We start from the raw sequence: 16,665 nt of genomic DNA on the forward strand, positions 1-16,665 counted from the left end.
GGCAGTGCTTGAGCTCAGCCTGAAGGATGGGGTGCGGCTTGGACGTCCGCAGTACGCGTTATGTCAGCACGGATGCGGGGCGTGTCCGGAGACGGGGGGGACTAACCACTGGTGTTCCTCGCCAAGCGCCTCCTCCACGTGTCGTTCCACGTCCCCTCGGTCCTGTGCTCTGGTGAGGACCCTCGCAGCAGAGGTCAGTGGAGCCAGGATTTGGAGCTGGCGAGCTTCACCACCACCCCGGGATGCGGATGGGCTGTGAGTGTGGAGTCTGGCGGCCTTGGCTGTCAGGCCCAGGACCTGAGGTTTCACTGAGGCAGCAGCGAGCCGTGGTGGAGGTTTGGGGATGGAGGAACTTGGGCTCTTTGGGGCCAGTGTGCTCCTCCTTGGGGTGAGGAGCGGAGGGGCCAGGAGGCCCGTCAGCAGGCGACGGCAGCCGCCCCGCTCCGAAGGGGCCTGCGCAGGGATAGAGGGGTGACGATATTCCGGAGAGGTTCCCCCGAGCTGCCACTGTCCTTCTGGTGTGTGACGAAAGAGAAGTGGGAAGAAGTCAGCAGAGCACAACACAGACCTTTCTGCTGACCTGGTAACATCCCCCCACCGATAGTTTTATCATGGTCAAATATGCATAACATAAAATTTATCATCTTAGCCACTTCAGTGTCTGTTTCAGGGGCATTGAGGGCGTTCACACTGGTGTGCTCCAGAACTTCTCATCTCCCCAGAGTGAAACCCTGCGCCCATTCCTCCTCCCCCACCCCCCGGCGCCCACCCTCCTACTCGCTGTGTCTGTGACTGACGACTCCAGGGACCTCATAGAGGTGGGATCCTACAGCGTCTGTCCCTTGGCCCCTCAGCATCATGTCCTTGAGGTCCGTCCCTCTGATGGCAGGTCTGTCAGCGTGTCCTTCCTTGTAAGGCCGAGGGGAGTTCCTCGGCGTGGATGGGCCCGTGGTGTGTGTTCGTCCATCAGTGAACACTTGAGCTGCTTCTCCCTCTTGGCTGTTGTGAGCAGCGTTGCCATGAACGTGGGTGTGCAAATACCGGTTTGAGTTCACGGCTTTCAGTTCCTTTGGGTAAGTACCCGGAAGTGGATTGCTGAGTCATATCTGACCTGGTCACTTTTTATAAACTGAATCAGTGTGGGGAGACATGCAAACGACGTGTCACGGTGCTAGAGGTGAGTTGGGAGGATGTCCTGGGAAAACAAGACAGTACTTGGGATCGTTTCAAATCTTTTTCATGTGTATTAAGTACACTGTGGGTTTCAGTCCTGTGCTGTAATTTTGAGTAACTGGTTTTCATCAAAATGGGCCGTAACGTTGAAATAATGGTTCTGAAACACCTCTTCAGGCCGGCACAGAGGGCTGCTCCGTCCTTTTACCAGAAAGGGCGTTCTGCTTCAGGCAGGCGCTTGGCATCTGCCTCTTGTGATAGTTTCTCAGTGAAATGTGTTTATTTCGAGAATGTTCAGACAAATGTCAAAATTCACTGGGTGCTGGGCTCATTAAGGGCAGGGTCCACCTCTGCGTTTCTTTATTCTTGGTTTCATGCATAATTATAGTGTAGGTCCAGTTCCATGGGTGTCGGGGGCGTGTTTGCAGGGACTGTGGGAGCATCCACCCACCTGTCCAGATTCCTGTGCCACCGGCTGGTTCCGACCTGGGGGCCACCTGGGGGACGACTCAGGACGTGATGGCAGAGAAGGTCCTCGTCGGCCATCAGCCTCCTCCTTCCACAGAGGGGGGGCCCCCACCTCGTCCCTTTCTGGGGTGCCTCTTATTCTTTGCCATTTCCCTGACCACAGAATTGCGTCCTGTAAAGAAATTAGGCTCCGTATGTGTTTCGTGTGAAGACACTATAAAAATTTTTTAAATTGATGTTGCAATTAGCTAATTTAACCAAATGATTCTATAAAACTGGTTCTTTAACTCTACTTGCCTCTCACCTCCAGCTGTTACCAACACATTGGCCCACTGTCCTAATTACGCCATGGGCTGTGGTACAGGATCCTCCCCATGTTGTCACCGAGCCCCCAGCACGGCCACCAGGGCACTGTGCCTGTTTACAGTTGGGGAGAGGGATGTGGGACTCGCCCAACACCCGAGGCGCCTGAGTGAGTGTGTGCACGCGTGTACGTGTGAGAGAGACCCCGTCAGTCCTCGTTCCTCTAAAAATGATGCACGTGTCCATGCATTGACGCAGAGTTCCCACTGCGGCTCCTAATGCACACTTACGGGGCCTTGCATTGCTTTCCCGCTCTGTTTTGAAGAATTTTCCACTACTGGAAAAATTTGAAGTCTTCTCAGCAAGGGTCGGGTTCTCGTTTCCTCTTCCCGGTGCAGTTAGTGTGTACCTGGGCACCTGCCCCCATGCTTCGGTACAGGTGGGGCTTCCACCTGGTTCTGCCGCTGGTGGGAGCAGTTAGAGGAATGCAGAGGAGGAGCACCTGCCTCAGGGCGCCACCCGCCCCCCCCCCCAGTGCAGGGCTGTCCCCAGTGAGTCAGCCCCTGACATGCGGCGGGGAGCAGCAGGGGAGGCATTGCCACTCCTGGGTGCGACAGGAGCCCAAGAGCGGGGGAGGCAGAAGCCGTGAGCAGCATGGTTGTCCCCCTGCCTGTCCCGTGAAGCTCCGTTTCAGAGCACACGCGGAGCCCCCCGGGGTGGCCAGGACCGCCGTCCCGTGCTTCTGTTTGCCCCCAGTCTCTGCCCTCAGGCGTGGGCAGGGACAGCCCCGGCTGCAGACAGAGTCTGCCTCCATGCCCGCACCTGGGGCAGGGCTCGGCCTGCCTTCACGGTCACTGGGGAGGGAGGGAGGGAGCGAAGGGGTGGCGCCCCGAGCCTGGTTCCAAACCGGTGGGAGGGCTGCCATTGTCCTCTCTGGGTGTTTGTAAGGCGACTGCGGCTCCTGGAGGTGCTGTGACCGGCCCTGAGTGGGCTTAGAGCTCACTGCTTCTGACCTCCAGCACTTTCCAAGCACCGCAGGGTCTGTGGGGTCCAGAAGGGCAGCTTGCACTGTTCCTGGAGAAGTTAGCTGTCCCCCGTTTCAGAAAGGAACGGTGTGTCTTCATTTCCTTCCTGTGCTCTCCTCTCCCCTGAAAGGTGCTGGGGCTCCCCTGCCCTCCTCCCAGAGAGGGTGAGGAGTGCTGTGTCCGTGCTCACCTCCCACAGCCATCTGCTGAGGCGGCCTGTGGGCATCAGGAACGGCCCAGCTGCCCGCCCCCTCCCCTGCCCTCATCCCAAGAGGGCTAGAGCCTGGAGTGGAGGACACAGGCGGGCTGGTCTGGCCCTGGAGGTTGGATGGCTCGTGGACACCCCCCCGCCCCACTCATGTGGGTCCGGGTGACATGTGTGTTCATGGTGATGTGTAGGTCCCCTTTCCCAGCGGGCCCTTCAGAGCTGTCCCGGGCACCACCTCGTCTGTGCTGCGAGGGGAGCTTAGCTCTGGACCAGCAGTGCGGGCCCGGTTTTGTAACACGTAGCACCAGACAGGTTCCCGGTGGCCACACAGACGTCCCCAGAGCCTTCTTCAGTTTCTCTGGGGGGAAGCTCGGTTTCTGGTGGGACTTCTCTCCTCCGTGTGTGCTGTCCTGGTAGACAGCTCCAGGGAGGGGGGTGGTCTGTTCTCCTTGGTGGTCCTGCCCCGTCGGGAACAGGTTCCCAGATATCACACAGACCCCAGGGGGTCCGCTCACCCAAGCAAATTCTCCAGCGGTAAGTATTGCCCATTTATTTATAAACTACACATCCTTTTCTGCCCACCCCATAAAACTGGGGTAACATAGATGATCAATCTGAAACTGTTCAGATGAATGACCCCTTGTGCCTCTTGTTCTTGCCGACACACATTCTTCCTGGTCAAAGAGCCCATCTCTCTCCTTCCCTCTTAGCTGGGAGAGTTGGGCGGGCCGTCCCGCCCCACACCTGAGCTCTGGTGGGGTGTCCACGTGCTCGATAGAGGCAGGCCTCCACCCCCATGTGGACCCATCAGGCCCAGGGCCCGCGGCTGGAAGTCTTCGGAGAGGGGCTTGGCCGGTGGTGGGACTCACGGGCTAGAGGAGCCGCATGGAGAGTCAGACCACACGGTGAGGGCTGGAGGCTGTGCGCACTGAAGCTGGGTCCACCTGCACCTCACCACACAGGTAGGTGTGGGGCCAACTCGCTTCCATTTCCCAAAGCTCCTTTGAGCTGGATCTCTGGCATTTAACGTACAGGACCCTGGCTCCAACACTGAGTAATCACTGTGCTGGTTAGCGCTGTTCCGTTAACAAAGAGAAGCCCTGTGACCGCTGAGCGTGTGGGTTACGGTTCGTGTAGGTGTGAGCGATTCGCATGGTGGAACTTTATGTCTTCTTACTCCACCAAGACCCCGGGCCAAGAGGTCCCCTATTGGGATACGGGTTCAAACCAGCGGAGAGGTTAATGAGGGACCGTGGGCTCTGCCTTCCCTCGGAATCCTTTCTTCGCGCATCTGCAGAGGGAAGCTAATGGGGAGCAGCACGGGTTTGAACTCATCTCTGCGCGTGTCCGCCGGGGCCTCTGACGTATGCCGAATGTCGGTCGTCAGGCCTGCGGCAGAGGATTCCACCCGGCTGTGCTGGGCGCCATCCGGATGGCATTTGCTCGTGATGGCACTCTCACGCCTGTGTGTCACAGATCTGTGGGGTGACTTTGGGGGTGACGAATGAACCCAGCCTGTCTGCCTGCCTGCTGCACTTGGTGGATTTTAGGTTGGAGCTTGAAGCCCTGCTTGGAGGCTGGCGGGCAGGTGGGGCCGTGAGCGTGTGTGTTTGCCCAGGTAGGGCCAAAACCTACGGCGCCCCCGGGGAGGGGACGTTTGACCCGAGCTCAGAGTGAGAGCCTGGGCGCCCGAAACTGTCTTGGCACTTAGGGGATTGGGCACCCTTAGGCTGGGTGTGGGTTGGAAGGGGCACAGTGCTGAGCTTTGCAGAGAAGGAAGCTTCGTTGGGGGGCAGGAGGGGGTGCCAGCCCGGTGGGCAGGGGCACCCACAGCAAAGGGGTCTGCAGGCTGGTCTGTGAGTCACCTTCTTATACTCCAAGCTTCCTTCTGTTTCTGCGTGGGACACATCATCACATGAGTAAAAAGGTTTCTGTACCCTCAAGACTCAAAAGAAGAACAACACTACCCCAGGAGATCTGATAGAAGAAGCCATTTGATAAGGGTCTGGAAAGCGAGCTCTGTTCTGCATCTGGTTCTGGAAATTCTTGGGCTGGGGAGCCTAACGAGACTTCTGGTGCCTCCCATTTCTGCATCCATGCACCATCACCACCTGACAAGCGGTAGTAAGTCTGTCGAAACGCACTTTGAAATTCTCGCATGAGCTCCGGGGACGTGTTGTCTGGGCACCTTCCCGAACGGCTGCCCTTTCCAGCGTCGGGGCAGTGTTCTGCTTATAATGTTTCAAAGAGCTTCAAAGCATGGGGGCCCGTGCTCGGCGAGTGCTCTGACCTGTCGGCAGAGATGACCGGGCCGCGCTCAGTTCAGGAATTCCCACAGGAGTGTCCCCAGAGGGCTCAACCCCCGTGTCATTAAAGGGTCACCAGGACCTGCCCCTCTGTGTCTGGCTTCTTTCACTGAGCACCGGGTCCTCGAGCTTCCTCTGTGTCGGAGCACATGCCGGAGCTGCCTTCCTTTTTAATATTCCAGGGTGCGGGTCTGTCCCGCTTTGTTTACCTGTCCATTCACCGGTGGACGCGAGAGGCTGCACCTCTTGGCCGTGTACGTCTGCTGTGGGCGCGGGGGTGCAAATGTCTCTTCAGGACCTGCTTACAGACCTTTTGGGACCTGGGAGTGGGACTGCTGGGTCACGTGGTAATTCCAGATTTAATTATTTGCACAGTTGAATTTCAGTGCTTTGGATTGCCGGAAATGCTTACAGACGATGACGTGAACGTAGCACACGGTCGGTGTTCCCAGTGTATGCTCCCGTCACCCTGCGTGCAGTTCCGGTAATGAAGGCGGGGCTGCCGCCCCCCGGCCCCCAGCCCCCCGGCCCCTGGCACGCACTGTGCTATGCGGTCCCCGTGGGCACTGGTCCACGTGGGCAGGGACAGTGAGGGAGGCACAGGCCTCCAACCGCAGACCAGGGGCCACGCAGAGACAGTCCCCCCTCACCTGTCGCATCACCCGCCGTGCGGTCCTGCGGAGGAATCGGCACCCTTGCTTCCCGGCTGGGCACAAGCCGCTTCTGACCGCGGCTTGGGAGACCCGTCCTGGGTGATGCTGCTGGCAGGCCAGCAGGCCAGCAGCACCGGGACCTCGGCCGTCTCCCGGTAAACGGGGAGGTCCCTGCCCTCGAGAAAGCTCCACCAGCTGAAGACCATAAGCAGAGCCGCGTAACCCCGGACCCTCGACCCGCCCCCGCCGCCTCCAAGCCCAGGGCTCCCCCGCGCCCCGTGCATTTCCGGGCGTTTCCCTGTGACCCTCGCGCCTCCTCTGCCCCAGGAGCCAGGGCTGGTGGTGACAGGGACCTGCCCCCACGTGCGCGCACAGTGGTGCTTCACGGGGCCTGTCGGAGCACTGAAGGCGGGAAAGATGAGAAGTCAAGAGACCCCAGACCCGAGCGTGGGGCGCAGTGTTGCAAAGAACTGTCTCTGCACCGTCCCCACTTGCCCACCCGCGTCCTGTGGTCACTCTGCGCCCACTCGGACACAGGAAGGGGTTACAAGGCGCAGAAGAGCTGCGGGCCTGGCCGCGGCAGATCCTGATGCGGGCTTTTGGGTGGGTTTCCCCACCCCCACTACTGGAGGATAGCAGTGTCGGGGGAGGGAGGAGTCAGGAGAGGGTGCTGGCCGAGGCCTGGGAGAGAGCAGCGGGATCCAAGACGCCTCCAGGTGTGGACGCCGCTGTCTACCGCGAGGCATGTGTGTGGAACAAGTACTTCTGCGCACCCGGTTCAAACACCTGAGCTCCTTCCCCGGGGCTTTCCCAGCGGGAACCGCCATTGACAAAGCCTGGGGGCTCGAAAACAACCTGGATGAAACGTTTTTGCCCTTTCAGTTGGTTTTCTTCCAGAGTATCTTGCTTCCGGGAGGTTTCCAGAATACTTTGGCTTCAGAACTTTGGGGCACAGATTCCCAAAATGGATTTGAAAGTGTCAGGTTTCCAAATACGTTGGCTTTGACAGTGGTCCGGCTTCTAAAAGATTTGGTTGAAAAATGTTTTGTTTCTAAAATGTTCCAAAACTGTGTCCCCGAGCACAGAGCGCCCGCAGTGCTCCGGTAAGGGGCTGGGGTGGAGCGCTGGGTGAGGAGAGGAAGTGCGTCAGTCCCAGTGGGTGGACCAGGGCGGGCAGGGCCCTCCCTGCCTTGGGGGTCTGTGTGCTCGGTCCTCCATCAGGAGGTGGGGGCTCGGCTCACGTCTGGCTCGGGCGAGTGTGTGTGTCCTCAGAAACCAGTTCCTGCCCTTTCCCCCCTTCCGGCCCCACGGGACATTCTGCTGATGGGTCCTTGGCTCTTTGTGAGGGACCTCATTCATCCCGATCTCAGTCTGCACGCCTGGCTCCTGGGTTCTTGTCCACGGGCATCGGACTCCAGGGAGAAGGCTGACGGGAGACTGACTATTCCTTTCAAGAAAGGAGACTTGTATGGGGAAGGGCGTATGAGTGGGAACTCGGGGCTTTGTGCAGAGTTCTTGTAAAGTCAGGGGCTGAGCCAGGACTATTGGTCCCGTTGTCCAGATAGGAAAATCGAGGCCCAGAGAGGCTGCATAACCTGCTCAGATCCCATCATTACTCCAGGATTCACATGTTCTGACCCCAAACCCCTGCTTTTCCCAAACCTTTCAAAGACCCCCTTAGGAGCCCTGCCTGCCATCAGGGCATTTGAACCAGGGCCCTCCCATGGCCCATCCGAGTCTGCATGTGTCAGCCCCAGGGTCTGCGGTGCCAGGCCCAGCCTTTAGAGGAGCCAGCCTAGGCCTAGACCATGTCTGAAAGGGACAGGCATGGCCTCGGGTGCCTTGGCGCTCAACACTGTTGACGGTGGAACATGGAGAGTTGGTGGGAAGGGCGCATAGCTGAGAGCCAGCCTCATGTCCTGGGGTGGAGTGATGTGGGCGACCCAAAGTCTTGGCAGAGAGGCCCAGAGCAGAGAGGAGGAGAGAGGAAAAATCCAGCACTTAGGAAAAACATTGCCAGCTCAGGGCGTGACTGGGACGCGAGCACCGTCACACCCGGGGAGCGGCCCCACCCTGGGCGCAGTGCCCGTCCAGGGGGCCAAGAAGATCGTGCCTGAAATGTGCCCATTGATTTTGGGGCCACTTCCCGTCCAGCGGAGCTCATACCACTTGGGCGGCAGCCAAGGAGGGCTGGGCATGCCTGTGTTCAGTGCTGCTGGGTCTTTGTCTGCCAGGGACGTCTGAAGCCCCCTGCTGTAACTGTGGCCACGAGCTCCTCCCAGAAGCCCGTTCCGGTGCCCCTCGAGGGAGGGGGCTCATGGACGTAACCCAGAGGAATCTGTCCTCTACAGAGAGATCTGTGGAGCATCAGCCCAGTGGGGTCGCGAATGCCCAGCTGCATCCTCCCCCATTCTTATATCTTCCCGGGCAGCGGGAGCCCCGTGCCCACAGCCCATGAGAAACCAGACAGCCCGGGCTCTCCTTCCCCGCCCTCCCCTCCCCGAGCTGGGACTGCTTGCTGCCTGGCGGCTGAGACACACACGTGGTGGTGACCTGGCCTGGCCTGGAGATGGGCCCCGGTCCCAGACTATGAGTTCTAGGCTGAGCGCGGACAAGAAGGTGCCCACAGAACCCCCCTGGCCCTGGCCTGACATGCTGGGGGCTTGAGGCTCGGTGCTGGGGCCCACCTCCCCAGGGACAGCGGCTCCTAGGGCCCCGCCGAGGGCCTGTCTGCCTTTGCGGTCTGCCAGCTTCCTGGCACACTGTCCAGACGAGCTGGAAGGACCTGAACATCACCTGGGATAGCAGTGGGGCGGTCGGTGGGCGTCGAGGTGGGTGCCACATCTTCCCGTGGCACTGGATGTGGGCTCCTGTGGGCAGGGCCGCACTCTCTGGGTCACTTGCCTCGGGCTGGTGTCAGCCCCACCTGGCCAGCTTCCCTCTTCTCTCTTGCCTGCCTGGCTCCTGAAGGCAGCCCGGGAACCCCACTCTGGATGGGTCGAAACCAAGGTACAGATGGGGCAGACTTGCCAAGGTCGCAGCGAGGGCTGGAGCCAACCACCGGCCAGCCTCCCTCTATCTACTCCTGCCCTCAAGGTGCAGGGGTGCCCTGTGGTGACCGCCCTGGCTTCTCCTGAGCGTGTGCTGTCCTCTGGTGGGAGCACATGGGGGCTGCAGGGGACCAGGGGCAGAGGAAGGAGGCCAGCAGGAGGCCTCCTGCCCAGAGGGCCTAGCCCTTCACCCCACTGCATGGCTCCCACTGTGCCAGGCCCACCTGTGCTCAAGGCTGTCCATGGCCCACCATCTGTGTGGCGGAGGCCAGGCTAACGCTGCACCAGCGCCCTGGGTGAGGCTAGCAGCCTCCTCGCGGCCTCCCCTTGCCACTTCTAACCCACCCTGTTCTGACAACACCTTCAGGCCGTAAAGGCCACGGGCTTTCTCTAAAGTCCCCTCCCTCTTGCATCTCCCCACCCACCTTCTCTCTTCCTGCGTGGACCCTGTCTGCTCCCACATGGGAACCGCAGAAGGTCCACGTGGGAGCACAGAGGTTGTTTTGCAGGACTTTCCTGAGAGGTGGCTGTTTTGGTGTACCCACTGCCCCCTCCACAGTCATCTGTCGAGAGAATAAACACATTTAACATCTCTAGCGGTGAAGGCATATTTGTGTTGGGGAGGTCTTGGTGTCACCACGGGGTCCACAGCAGCCTCGCCTTGCACACCCACCATGGCAGGAGGCTCACTACCTACTGCCCCTCCTTGGTCGGATAATTGGCCGTTTACAATCTCTGATGAATGTTGAGCCAGATCTGCCTCCTCCGAAGTTGGGAGCTGCACAGAACAAAGCGGTGGCCTCGTCCACGTGAGATGCGTTTAGATCTTGGAAGACCGTGCTGTGTCTTGTGTCCCTCAGTTTTCCCCCAAGAAAGACTCGCATGAAGCTGGCAAGAGTGGAAGTCAGAGCCTGGCCGCCAACCTGTCACTGCTTCAGGGGTATCAGCAACCCCGCCCCCACTTCCTGAAGAACTTTCTAGATGGGCAAACAAGAGGTGGCTTTTCTCTCGGGGGTCTGAGCCATCTGAATCTCTCAGCCAGTGGAGATGCTGAAGTCTGCTCTGCTCAGCACACTGGTCATGTTTTGTGGAAATGTGTTCTGTCTTCTCCAAACACCTCGTGTATTATGTAAGAATTGGCCATAGAAGCTGTTTTCCTAGCCTTTCCTGAGCCCTGTGCACTGGGAGGGTGTGAAGACAGCAGCTGGGCGTGCAGCCTGGCCACAAAACTCAGGAGTGTGTGTGTGCGTGCATGGATGTACACATGAGTGTGTGTGCACAGTGTGCATCTGTGTGTACGTGCACACCTGTGTGCATGTGTGTGCACGTGCACACACGTGGGGGTGTGTGATGCATGTGTGTGTGCACGTGCATGGTGTCTGCATGTGTGCACATGTGTGCGGGCGTGTGGGTGTGCGTGCATGTGTGAGCATGTGTGCACGCGTGTGCATGCATGATGCGTGTGTGCCTGTGTGCGCGTGCACACACATGGGTGTGTGGGGGGGTGCGTGATGCATGTGTGTGTGCACGTGCATGGTGTCTGCATGTGTGCACATGTGTGCGGGCGCGTGGGTGTGCGTGCATGTGTGAGCATGTGTGCACGCGTGTGCATGCATGATGCGTGTGTGCCTGTGTGCATGTGTGCACGTGCACACACATGGGTGTGGGGGGGTGCGTGATGCATGTGTGTGTGCACGTGCATGGTGTCTGCATGTGTGCACATGTGGGTGTGCGTGCATGTGTGAGCATGTGTGCACACGTGTGCATGCATGATGCGTGTGTGCATGCGTGCCTGTGTGCATGTGTGTTTATGCTCCAGCCAGGCAGAGGGAGGAGCAGTTGGGGGACCACCTAGAAGTGCAGGAAAATGCAACCCCAGGTGTCAGCTGTGCCTTACATGGCTGTGACCAGGGGAACAGAGGGAGAGAACAAGCAGATCCTGCCCTCAGGCACGCAGATGGAGGCTTGGGGCAGACTGTGTGCCAAGGAGAGTGTGCAGCGGTGTGAAAAGTCACCCACAGAACAGGAGAAAATGCTTGCAGATCGTAGATCTTCAGGGAGGAGTATACAGAATATACAGAGACCTGAAGCCCAAGAGAAGAACAATCCCTTTCAGAAATGGGCAGAGGACTGGAATGGACACCTGTCCAGAGAAGGCAGGAGCGGTCAGTAGGCATGAGAAAAGCTGCTCGACGTCGGCGTCTGGTTGGGGAACTGCAAACCGAGACCACAGTGGGCCATACCCTGTCCCCCAGCAGGACGGCTGTGGTCAGACTGGCAGGCGCTGGTGAGGGCGTGTAGTCAGGCCCCTGGACCCTTGGGCGCCATGGGCAGGCATGTCCGAGGGTGCTGAGCCCAGCAGCTTGGCGTCCAGGGCTTGGGGAGGTGGGCATCCTCTGAGGCGCAGCCCCTCGGTTGGGGAGGATGTTCATCTCTGGCTTTCCCCATGCCCGGCCCCCTCTGAATCAAATGGGGGGCTCAGCTAGCGGGAACAGGTCGGGGTGCCTGAAGGAGGGCCTTATCCACGCAGGCCTGTCTCTGAAAGCTTGAGGTGTGTGGGGCAGAGGGGGTCTCAGGGCTGCCCACCAGTCACGTTCTCCAGGACGAGGATGTCACCAGGCTGGCCGTGCTCACATTTGGCAGGGACGTTGCCATGTGTGATGAAGGACAGGTGTCACGGACGGGGCTGGAGCGGGGCCGGCGGGTACGGACCTCCTGCTCATGGAGGCCACGTGGCCTTGAGGGGTGCCCAGCCCTCCCTGCTTCCCCTGACTACAGCCCCTGCCCCTGACCCACAGGTTCAAAGGAGACACGTCTTCATCAACTGGTGACATGGATCCAAGTTTGTTAAAAAAAAATTTTGTTTTTCGTGAAAAGGAGCACAGTAATGGAACAGAATGCAAAATTACTATGAGTTTTTCAGATGCTGGTAATGACGGGATTGGCCGCCCTTTGTCAAGGTTTACTGATCGAATCCTCCAGAGCCCTTTGAGCCATGTGGTGACTTAAAATTTGGGTGGGGGGAGAACTGCCTTAAAAAGCAAGAAGCAAGAGGTGGAATTAAATTTGATAATGTACTTGACCCAGTATATCCAAAATATTGTCATTCCAACTTGTGAGTCATCTCAGAACTATTTGTGGGATAGTTTATGTTTTAGGGAATTAGTGGTTTTTGTTCCCGGATGCATTTTACACTTGTAGCGTGTCCCCGGTAGGACCAGCATGTTCTACATGCTCAGTGGCCGCCATGATGGGCTGCAGGAGTCTGAGGAGTGGAGTCCGTAGCTATTCCCATTTTATACACGAGGAGACTGAGGCTCAAGGTCACACATGGAGGCCACCATGGAGCACCTGCTCCAGGATCTTCTCCCTTGCCAGGCCGGGGCCTTCCCGGGGACATTGTCCCGGTCCCTTTGATTTCCCTGGGAGTGACCCCCAGTGCTTCCACAGGGCCGATGCCCCCTCTCCCGTTGGCCACTGGGGATCCTGCAGCCTTGTGCACAAGGGAACATGAAGAGCAGGGGCCCTCTGAATAGGGGGCCAGCAGCCCAGGCAGCCTGGAGCTGGGCCGGCCTGGTCCCCGGCACCTCCCACCAGGGGGCAGCCTCGGGTCAGAAATGCGGATTGTCGGGGGCTCTGCTGGGGTCTCCAGGGGCGCTCCCACAAGCGAGCCTGCACCGGCCTCGCTGGTCAAGTGCTGGGCAGTCGCACTTCCTGGTGAATCTTTCTGGGATGATGGGCCCAGGGCCTTGAGATGGCTGTGGAGGAGCAGACCAAGCCCTCTGGGGGAGAGCCTCTGCTGGGGGCGAGTGGGAGGTGCCCAGCCCGACCCAGAAGCTGGGTTGTGGCCAAGTGAGGACGGCCCACATGGAGGGCAGGGGGCTGGTCACCCCGGCCTCACGGTGGATGACCCCAGGCCCCTTACGCAGAGCGGGAAGCAAGCAGGAGCTAGCGTCGCCCAGGCCAACCCATCCAGTGACGGGGCAGGGCGGGGCTCATGCCCCAGGTTCACCTGCTCCGCCACTTGTCATCCCTGAGGAAGGGCACTCTGCGCCCTGGGCTCCTCGTGGGGGTCCAGGAGAGGTGTGGCTCAGCCTCCCCCAGGCCCTGAGGCCCTGCAGACGTGCCCCCTGGACCACCAGTCCCGAGCCTGTCTTTGGGCCTTGTCTATCCTGGAGGTGGCCCGGGTCATCCTGACACACGGACCCAGATGTTTGCCATGTCCGCGAAGCTGCCCGAGTGTGGCAGGGCCCAGCCCCTGCCCTCCAGCACACTTGTCCACCTGAGGGGCCCCCGGGGCGGGCGCTGGTGTACCTTCCCACGAGTTGCTGGCTCTGCCTGGGCCTCTGACCCTCAAATCCCATTTTCACGCCCCAAGGAGCCTGCTGCTGGAAGCCCCCTTTGGGGGATCCCTTGGATAAAGCAGAGGGTCCTTTTGTTGGGGGACAAAGGCCTGTGCTTGCTTCCTGGGGCAGGGTCCTGCTGCATTTCAGAGCCGTGGTCTTGGTGTGGACCCATCATCTCCACTCAAGCAATGTCTTGTCTCTAGAATGTTCTGTCCCTGACTTTCCTGGGGCCTCTGCCCACCGGCTCCCAGCCTGCTTTGCTTTCTCCCAGCCATGGGTCCTCTCCAGGCCCCTCCTCCAGGCAGCCTTCCCGAACCACCTCTAAACTCCTGCTGCACTTGAACTTGGAGCAGTGGCTCTCCCCGCCCCACCTGAATTGATATTCTGATCGCCTCTTCCCTGGGACGTTTGTCGGATTGTCCTTACTTTCCAAGTCAGGGATCACCTATCTACAATTCAGTGCAGAAATCCCAAGGGCACAGCCCGATAAGTTTTCACATACGTGTCTCCTGTGTAACCACTACCCAGACCAGGATACAGAACGTTCCCAGCTCCTGGGTGATGGGGGTCTCCCCCCGGGGTCCCCTGCCTCCTTTCCCTCCCCTCTGTGCAGGTCATTCCGCTTGCCTCTGCCTGTGGCTCTGAGCACGTTTTCCTCAGATTTGCAGAGACCCCACTGCCTACAGAGCCCCTGACATCCTCAGCCTGATTGCGAAGGCCTGCCCAGATGCTGCCCGCACCGGGCGTCCCCTGCAGACGCCGTCCACGCCGGGCACCACGCCCTGCCTCGCTCTCCCGCCTCCACGCCGTTGTCTGTGCCGTCTGCCCACCCCCTTACTTCAAGTTCAGCTCATCATTCGGGAGCAGCTCCCGGAACCAGGGGCCGGCCCTGCCCTCGTGCGACCTGCCCCAGCTGACCATGTGGACCTTCCCCGTCCTCCTGAGACATCCTTGCTTGTGTCCTTGGGCCTGGAGCAGAGCAAATGCTCCACGAGCACCTGTTGGAAGAACAGATGTGGGAATTTTGCCTGGATCAGTCAAGGTGACGAGCAACCAAAACTGACTTTAGCAAAATTTAATTTAAAAAAAAATTTTTTTTGATGTCTGGGGTCCAGATGGTGATTGAAGACATGCACCTGCTTTCATGCCCTTTGCAGCTTCCCATAAATGACAGTAATAAGAGATTTTTACAGGCATAAATCTGCAGGTATAAGGAGGACAGGAGAGGATGTGACAGCAGCAAATGTTAGAAACCAGAGCAGAGACGACAAATGGTGGTGACACGCTGTCTCGGAGAAGTAAACCCTCAATAGCCGTGGGAAAGCCGAGACCAGCCTGACTTGTCTCCCGGATCCTCAGAGGGGCTGACAGGAGGTGTTACTGGGACGTGCAGGGAGGGGGTGAGATAGTCCCCAGACGCCCCTCCCCGACCCCATGCGGCCTCTCCCCAGCCCAGCCCGGAGAGGGAGGGAACAGTGTTGGGTGCTCCTGGGGACCCCAGGCCCCACAGATGGCAGGCGTCCTGGACTGATGGCAGACGGGGACAGACTTCCACGCCACTCAGAAAACGAGCGTCTTTGGGAACGGAGCAGTCCTAGAGGAGAGACCCAGCAAAGACCCTGACAACAGAGCTCCCTGGCCGGCCGGTCCCTCAGAGCGTCCCCCAGACGGTGGCTTCTTCCTCGCTCTCTCCCGGTCACTCATTCTGGGGGGAAGCCAGCACATGTCAGGACACTCAAGTAGCTCTAAGAAGTGTCACTGGTCAAGGACCCAAGACCCTCACCAATAGCCAGTGGGAAGTGGGGCCTCCAACCCCAGTTGGGCCTTCAGATGTCAGCAGCCCCAACCAACATTTGCCCCCTTATGGGGGCAACCTCGTGAGAAACCCCAAGCCAGAGCCACCACATGACGTCACTCTAGAATTCCCGACCCACGGAAACAGATAATCAGTGATCGCTTCTGTGGCTGTTGTTCTAACCTCTTATTTTGAAATAATCACGGGAAGCTGCAAAGACAGCAGAGAGGTCCTGTGTTTTCCCCCAACGGCTACATCTCATGTGATCATAGTATCAGAGCAAAACCAGGAGGTTGACGTTGTACAACAGGTGTGTGTACTTCTGTGTCCCCGATCACGTGTGTGAATGTGGAACCACCACCGCAACCAAGACCCAGGACACTCCACCCCCATGCGGACCCCCTCGTGCCGCCCCTCAGTCGTACAGCTGACCCCAGACCACCACCCCTCACCCTGGCGACCACGAGTCTGGCTTCGGTCTCTGTGGTTTTGTCATTTCGAGAATGTTACCTAAATGAGATCATACTGTCTGTCGCCTTTTGAGGTTAGCGTTTCTCACTTAGTGGCGCCATGATGCCAGGAAAAGGTTCACCCTTTCTATCCCCATGCCACGGGATGCCCCACTGCAGATGCTGCTTGTGGTCAGCGAGCTCTTGTAGCGGGCGCAGAAGCGTGCTCTGCTCTGCGTTTGCCCGGTGGCTGGTGCTGTTTGCCACATCCTCTTCAGTGAAACATCTCTGCATGTTTTTGCCCATTTGGCGGGTTTTGTGAGTTCTTACATGCTCTAGATATGAGTCCTTTGTCAGATATGTGGTTTGCAAATGTATGCTTCCGGTCTGTAGCTTGTCTTTTCGTCCTTCAGGAGGGTCTTCTGCAAGGCAGCAGGATTCGATTTTGATGAGGATCGGCTTTATTGATTTTTATCTTGTATAGATTGTCATTTTGGTGTCAGTTCTAAGCTCTAGATCCTGAAGATTTTTGCCTGTATTATCTTCTGAAAGTTTTATGTTTAATGCACGGTCCATTTTGAGTTAGTTTTCTAAATCAGGTGGGTTGTGTGGATTGCAGTTTGCCTTTTGCCTGTGGATATTCAATTGCTCCAGTACTGTTTACTGAAAAGGCAATCTTCCCTCCACTGAATTGCTCTCGCATTTTTGTCAAAAGTCAGCCACTCATGCAAGGCTTTTCGTGGGTTCTCTAGCCTGGCCCATTGGTCACTGTGTCTGCCTTCTGCCGATCCCACCCAGTGTTGGTCACTGCCACTCTCTAGTAAGGCTTGAATTTGGGTAGACGGGCTCTTCTCACTTTTCTTGTTGAAATTTGTGTTGCCTCTTCAAG

Source organism: Leptonychotes weddellii, chromosome 5, assembly GCF_054177405.1.
Source record: "Leptonychotes weddellii isolate Sample4059 chromosome 5, ASM5417740v2, whole genome shotgun sequence".
Lineage (NCBI taxonomy): Eukaryota > Metazoa > Chordata > Mammalia > Carnivora > Phocidae > Leptonychotes > Leptonychotes weddellii.